The sequence below is a fragment of the Macrobrachium rosenbergii genome, chromosome 46, assembly GCF_040412425.1.
Source record: "Macrobrachium rosenbergii isolate ZJJX-2024 chromosome 46, ASM4041242v1, whole genome shotgun sequence".
In the NCBI taxonomy this organism is placed as follows: Eukaryota; Metazoa; Arthropoda; class Malacostraca; order Decapoda; family Palaemonidae; genus Macrobrachium; species Macrobrachium rosenbergii.
Window position 1 is genome coordinate 24,440,389 of NC_089786.1, and position 8,569 is coordinate 24,448,957.

Consider the following 8,569-nt stretch of genomic DNA (forward strand, 5'->3'; position numbering starts at 1 on the left):
TTTTCTAAGGAAGGATGAATGTACAATAAAGGAGAAATGAGAAACAAAATAGATGAATACAGGTAAAAGATGCAAGCATGAGACCGGGAGGATACTTGGATTGTCTATGGGAGCCAAAACTATTATGTATGAAAACATCGTTGAGCCAGCTCCCCTCCATGCCAGCAAAATGCGAGTGCCGAATGAAAGAAGGAGAATGATAGGCTCGTGTAAAAATATACGACTCAAAAGAGTTGGAAGGGAAGAGAGGAAGAACCACAAAGGTTAGATATACGGTGTAAAAGAATTATTGGGAAGAAGAGTGCATAAGAGATAGAGGAGTGTGTGTGAGGGTTTTACGAGGAGGTGGCGAGGCATTTAATGCGGATGCTTTCTGTACACGATATTCTTCCAAGTCTCAGCATTCTCAGTGAGTAAATGGCAGTGATCATTGTATATTATATAAATATATATATATATATATATATATATATATATATATATATATATATATATATATATATATATATATATATATATATATATATATATAAAAAGCAATCCACTGAGCTAGCAAACATGAGCAAGACGATGCATTACTCAGCTCACACGTGGTTTCTCAATCTTCACCCAGCAGCCTCCCCCCCGCACCCCCTTCTCTCTCTGTCTCTCTCTGTCTCTCTCTCTCTCTCTCTCTTCCAGTCCATCTTAGCGCTCCCTCGGGTCTCATTGGGTACACCCATTGCCTCCGTGTATCCAGCCGCTAACCGTCATAAAGGACATTTTTCCGCTGTCAAATTCCGTTGGAAGTAAATTTAGGTTCGAATCTGGGCGATCGTTGACACCGCAAAATTTCATAAAAATGTGGAACGAAGATGTCTCCAGGCAATGCTGGAAGGCTCTTGTTTTTTCAAAAGGAGAGCGAGAAGAAACCAGACACTAATGTGTCCCACTGGATTAAGAGAGGCGTCTCAGACTAATGAGAATTTGGCGCAAGTAATGATGGATAGAGCGGAGAGCAAGAGAGGAAATTATTTACTTGTGTAACTTTCAAGGTATTTTTTGTAATTTTCAACAATATTTATAAATTAAATAGTCCGGAAAAAAAAAATATATATATATATATATAATATATATACACACATAGGCTATATATTATATATAAATGTATATATATATATATATATATATATATATATATATATATATATATATATATATATATATATATATATATATACATACATATACAGTGTATATATATATATATATATATATATATATATATATATGTGTATGTATATATAAACATATATACATATACATATATGTATATATTTAATAAATATCTGTATATATATATATATATATATATATATATATATATATATATATATATATATATATATATATATAGGTAAACTATCACTTACAAATTGTTCTGTGCATTGATACAACTACTAACAGGACCTCATTAAAACTGGAGATATTTTTACAAGGAAAGTTACAAGCTTTCTAGGACCAACAGTCCTCATTGTCAAGTACCCATGTATCCAAGGGTATTGACGTCATTTTATACTTTCATCTCTCCCCTGCCCTCACCTCCGATTTCTGTCCCTTGTGTGTTCCCTTGCCCTTGCCCATGCCCAACACTTCCCCTATATATTTACTTTACCCTAATGTGGCTGTCCTTTACCATGTTCTCAACCTGTACCCTGCCAAGGGACTAACAAAGCGGTTCCCTAGCACCTGCCCCTGCTGTCATGAAAGAATAGTAATATAATCAAGGGTATTAAGGATAGATTCGTCTTGGATATTGAAGTTGCTACGCATTTTGTCCTTTAATTTTACCTCCACTCCCGCTTCCTCTCTTCAATCTTGTTGCCCAACCTCTCAAACAATTACTTCTTAATAAAATTGTGGGTTTTCTCCGAACTCCATCTTTATCTCCTTTATTTTCTAGAGCTTTTTATCTTGCTGTCCAACCACTCCAACACCCTCTCTTCACTACCTTATGGGGTCAGTGGCCGAAAGTGCCCCAGTGCTGGGCTTGGGAGCCTAACTTTCATGACATTGAATCCAGTCAAATTATCCGTCAGAAAACCAAAGTAAGTTTAAATCAGTTTCTTATTCAATTTATGCCATGTTGCAAGGTATAGTGAGTGCTTATTTGCCAATCTCAGTTGCTGGCATTATTTCAAAAGTTCAAGAAGTCTGCAAGTTAAAAGAACAGCACGTCTGTCCTCATATATGGAATTTGCCCTGCTTTGTTCTCATCTTCCTTTCAAGGCTTTGGTATCTTTCTTACCTTTGAAGAGTTCCATACCTTCAAGTTTAAACAATCCCTACCCGCCACCCGCCCGCCTCTAAATCCTACGCCCTATTTGTGGGACGAGATCTGCCTCATCCATTCAAATTCAATTCGCACACCCTCATTTCCCATCAAAATCAGTGCTACGTTTTAAAGCGTTTACAGTTTTATTGACTAATAAAGTCCTCAGCTGTGGTGTAATTTAATATCTTTTTTTATTATCCTTTGCCTAAACATGAAACTTAAAAAGATTTATAAGGAAAAAATAGGTCAGAAGTCAACTGATGACGTAGACTCTAGACTCATCATTTGGTTCCGATGAAGTATTTCTGTGGTATTAACACAATGCTACAATCAAATCCTTGAAGAACAAAGCAAGTTCTCGAATTTCTCAACATGCAGATTATAAAGAGACAAGAGAAAACCCAAGAGATTCACTGGCTTAGTATTCACTTTATCATTTTCCCATAACTTTTGCTAAAAGCAAACGAAATCTTATCAGGTTTTCTTCGTGGAATCCACCTTTGAAAACCAATGACCGAATAATAATAATAATAATAATAATAATAATAATAATAATAATAATAATAATAATAATAATAATAATAATAATAACAATAATAATAATAATAATAATAATTTACCATGAGCATTAATCGCTTAGAAAAACTAAGAAAAATTCCGATTATTAGCGTAGCGTCCAAAATGATTCATTCACCTGATCTTTCTTCTAAAAGCGCGTCTCTTTTCTCTTGATCTCTACTGGAGAGAAAATCTATTGAAAGTGTGACGTCATCGCTGGTTCTCCCATAAAGGCTATTTGCCGAAGGATTTCCTTTCACAAGGGAATACCTTCATCCCCTCCAACAATGGCGGAGGGAAAGTGAATTATCTCTTTGATCAATTGTAAAGACAATGCATAAAGACACAATGCTTTTGTTATATCCGTCGGAGGAAGAAAAATTGTATACAACACGATATAAACTTTCCTTTTGCTCTCTAAAACCAAAGGCAGTCTTTCGAGGGAAAATCCAATAGTTTTTTCCCTGATGATTCTGAACAGAAAGCTCAGATTCCCGACATCAAAGTGGGCATCGGGAAACTTTCCCGGGACACGACAATAGTCGTGAAAGGTGCTTTGTCAGACGTTCTGTGGGATCTTATTACGGGGTGATTGTATCTGCAGGAATCCATTGCCAGGGCTTTTGAGATCTACTTTGTGGACGATCATCCTGCATAATTCAGGAACAGGGCTTCTGGAAAATGCCTGGAATAGGGAATGATGTCTAGAAAACACCAAAAATGATGGCGAGGACCAGTTTCCTCTTTTTCCTTATTTCTCTTCTCGCCGCATCAACAAAAATCCTTTGGGCCTCGATTGCGGTCATTTGATTACAAGGTCGTAACTGAATCTCCCATGCTTGGCTTTGTTAGGTTCTGAGGAAGCTCGAAATAGGTATGAGGCCAAAAATACAGTAAAGCAAAAAAAAAAAAAAAAAACTCTCTCTCTCTCTCTCTTCTTCAAGATCGTATGACGCCTAATTTCTTTTTTAAAACATCTTTGACTTCCTATTTCGTAGACTGATATTTGATTTTCACCACAAACATGTTGCCTTAGATTCTTGGTTGTGAATTTTCTTGCTTGTAAGGACACTGAATGTCAATTTGTTTTGCTTTTTTTTCACTGAATTTTCCTTCATTTCCTGACGCAATGTAAAGACATTGTATTATTATTTTTGCTTCCTTTTCTGTCATTTTCTTCCTGTCTAACTTTATCCATCCTTGTGTATACAACTACATGGAACTAACTGTTAATCTAATCTGCTTTTCCTCCACTGAACTCTCATTGCCTCATCCCTCACCTGCTGTTTTAGCCTCTCTTCCTACTTTCATATAATTACAAACCCTCCCCGTTACCCATGGTTACATAGGTAACCTGGAGAGTTTGTAATTCCTGAAATTCTGGATGCTTCTCATTTACACAATCCGTTCAATAACTTCAGTCATTGCCAGTTTTTTATCTGTTCCTGGTATGTCTACTCATTCATCCTAATCACACTGATAACCACATTTTCATCTACTCTTCGACAAAAGGTTGTGCGTTTTTCCTTTTCATTCGACCAGATAATGCTGCCCTTCCAGCTACCCTTCTTTTCACCACTGCATTCTTCCCCTTGCCTGCCATCTACTCTGTACTAGCACATAATCTACATTTGCATGTAGAATTATAAATATTCTTATTAAAAACAATTTATTTGCAGGGGTCTAGCCACTTCCCAAAACATATACGCCACAAGACTTTCTATTCCCATTTACCCCAAGAACTTCACATATGCGCCATTGCTTTCATTGCAACCGACTTTTGCATTTAAATCACCGAGCATCACCACCCTCTCTCTCTAAACCCAGCCAAATACACCAACAATCACAAGTCTTTCTCCAGCTGTTGAGTATAATAACTCTGAAGGCTTTCTGGGAAGATGAATAAATTCTTGTAATAACACTAATAAGATAATAATGAATACAAAAAAATGAAATACTGGTCCCGTTGTTGCCACACTAAAAATAACGATGGAATTCTTGGGGTGGCAAAGTTCGTGCGTCAAATCAGTCGACCAAAAGAACCCAGCTATGATTTGAATCGGATATTCTCGCCGTTTGAGCCGAAATATTTTTCTTTGGAAGTCAGCCAGCTATACAGAACTCCATTAAACGGGAAAGATCGTAAATGTTTCCTTTATTTATAGGAGATGGCACAGGGGAAACTCAATTGCAGATTCAAACCCTACATCTTAAGAGGCAAAAGCTAATAAAACTCTCGGGAACCTGGGAATGAATTTCAACTACATTTTTGCAGGAGAACTAATGCTCACCTATATAAAGAATACTGTGAGGGAAGTAAATTTAAATGCTTTCATTAAGGGGTACAATTTTCATTGAAATTTTAGAAAAAGTTTAAACAAATTTGAATTCTTTGACCTATAGGGAATGGGAACTACTCTACATTTTAACACCAAAAAGTAGGTCTTTGAAAGAAAATTAAAGCATTTGACAAGATAGATAACATTTGCCTCGATTTATTTTTTATCAGAGTCCAGATAGTATTAGATTCAACACTACTTCAGCAATAACCAATTAGGGTTTCTCTCTCTCTCTCTCTCTCTCTCTCTCTCTCTCTCTCTCTCTCTCTCTCTGCAGATTATTAAAATAGACAAGTGTCAAAGACTGACAACTAAAGCAAGACGGCCATACGTGTTTAAAAACAAAACTGCTGAGTTGTACTCGACTTTCACTTCATCAACCAAGCAAGTCATCAAGAAAATACCAACAGAAATTAACTCTGCGTGAAGATGCTCACTTGTATCGAATGCTTGATTTCGCTAAAGAACGAGGGCACTCTATGGATGAATTACTTCAACATGATATTTCCTCTGCTTCATATTTGTTTGATGAGGATGGCCTAATGACTAAAACAACAAAGAGTTCCATAGTTCATGAGCTGGAGAAACAATTGAAGACTGAGGATCAAACTACACCTTCAACCGCCACGAGGACCGGATTCATTGTATATGTAATGGCCAATGTTCGTAAAATGAAGACATCTAATGTAAGAACATTTGGAGATTTTTGTAATAATAAGTTAAATGCAACTCAGTGTACAGCAAAGTATGCTTCAAAAATATATTTTGTGTTTGACTCTTATGTTGAAATGTCAATAAAAGATTCAGAGCGTCAGAAAAGGGAAAAGAAGCCTCCAATAGAACTGTACTACATCAATAAGGAAACACCCTTGCCTGTGGAAATGGAGAGGTTTTGGCCATCAAATGCAAACAAGACAAAGCTGAGTCCTTCTTCATCAAATGGCTTTAGATTATCCATGGAAAGATACAGCACTAGAGATTTATGTTAGCAATTTCAGAGGTCCAGATGAATATAAGCCCTCCTCAAGAAGATTGTCTGCTGGACTGGTATCTGAAGTTTCAGAACTGAATTCTGATGTAGAAGAAGCAGACCTACGATGCATTGTTTGTGCACTTCATGCAGTTCAACAAGGATGTAACCAACTTATAATCCTTTCATCTGATACTGATGTCTTAATTCTGTTCTTGCATTACTGGAATGAGCTTCATTATCAAGGATGCAGTGAACTGTGGATTAAAACTGGATCTGGGGATTCAGTCAGGTATATTGCCATTCATACATTGACTGTTCAGCTAGGGAGGGAACTATGCCAAGTGTTGCCTGCAGTGCATTCCCTGACTGGCTGTGATTACACAAGCAAATTTGGGACTAAACTTGCTGCTCTAAAGGCACATCCAGAAATGTATTTAAAAGAATTTGGAACTAAAAATAATTTTGAAAGTCAAGTTATTATCATGGCTGAAGAGTATTTGACAAGAGTACTGAAGCAGGCAACAATGTGTAAAAAAGAGCAGATCACCTGAGAAATATATGTATCATCATTCCAAGAGGTCATGTTTTAAGAACCTACCACCTACTAGCTATGCAACAATACAACATATAAAAAGAGCATACTTTACCACATATCACATGATTTCTGTTTTATCTAAACCTAAATGGGAGCCCCTTGATCCTATGTTATGTGGTTATGAAGTAGCTGATGATCTTTTGGTGCCAACTGATGGAAAGAACCCAATACCTGAGGAATTCACTGTGATGTGCAGTTATACAAAATGTGGAACATATCACTGTCCCTGTCGCAACAATCATGTTCCTTGCTGCAGCTTCTGTAAATGTCAAAGTGTCTTAGTTGTAAGTGATGCAATATGTAGCAATCTTTTAGGTTACAGTATGGAATAAGGAATCTTATCAAAAGCACAATCATGAGAAGAACTTGTGTAAATTTTACTCCTTTACGAATGTAAGTTAAAGCTTAGAATATTTAGCCATGAAAATAAACTACAGATATTTCAATTATAAATTCAATACATGTATTTACATTATTAAATATATACTGCCTTTGAATTTATCTTTTGATATTAAAACTATTGTTATGGATGTCTGAATTAGTTTAATTCATCCAATACAACTTCTTCATTTGCAATGTCATAGTACCCTTTTAATACTAAAGCTACGTCCTAGGTTAATAAAATTTTCATGCTATATCCAGAATTTATAAAGTCAATAATTATTTAAGGAAATTGTGCAAGCTATGTATTTTTTATACCTTTATTCACTTGAGAAGTTTTTCAAAACACTTTATCATCAAATATTAATCCCCATACCATGATAAAGCGCCACCTAGATAGCAATGACCATAAATGGGCATTTTAAAAATAAAGTTTTTATGAAAAGTTACTGTATGCTTCTGTGTGTTTAGAAAGTGATAAAGTGCTTATTATTTGAATAATATAGTGTTGCTGTGTTGATTATTGTCAATATATGGCATTCATTCTTTAATTTTTTTTATTTTTACCATTTTTCCTTCATGAGGTAAATCATCAGCTTTCTCGATTTCCGGTGATATTTTGGGTATTTATGACCTAATATAGCCCTAAAAGTTAGGGCTTTATATATCATTGGAAAGAGCTCATTAAAAGGAACATTTTGAGTGGTAAACGAGCCTTCTACGTTCATTTTCAAGGGATATATGGGTATTTTAAGGCCAGGTACCCAGAGTTTACGGGTCGGAATTATCGCCCGATATAGTGAAATTAAGCCTAAATTTCTCACTTGCTGCCAGGTTTCAGAAAGTCCACCCTGATTTTTCAGATAATTCAAGGTGTCTACTGTAAAGGCAAGTGGGTGAATTAGAGTACATCTCATGCACACGGGAACCCCCCACCAGCCGTGTATCAACTGGTGGAGAATCAGTTATTTACTATTTTTTTAACCAACAATTTTTCCTTTTACCTATTTATTTCTCTATTTACTTTTTTATCTATATTATATTTGTATGCTATTCATGAGAGAAATAACTCACAGCTACCTCAGCCCTGTTAGAGAAACAGTCGAACGAGTACTATTTGATTTACGGTTATATTACCAAATCATTATCATAATTTACTCTAACCATCGAGCATGTCAATAAAACTGGATCAGGAGCCAAAGTCGGAGTAAAAGTAAATCCAGAGATGGCAACGGAGCAGGAATCAAATGAGGGAGAGTGAAGCGTTTTGGAATGAAACAAAAAGAAAAAGAGAAAGAAAAGTGGGAAGTGTCACTCCTTGTGAGTGGTAAGGTTTCATAATGACACTCAGATTATTTTGTATTCTATTAATTTTAAATTATGTATCACATTTCATGCTTCTTAAATGT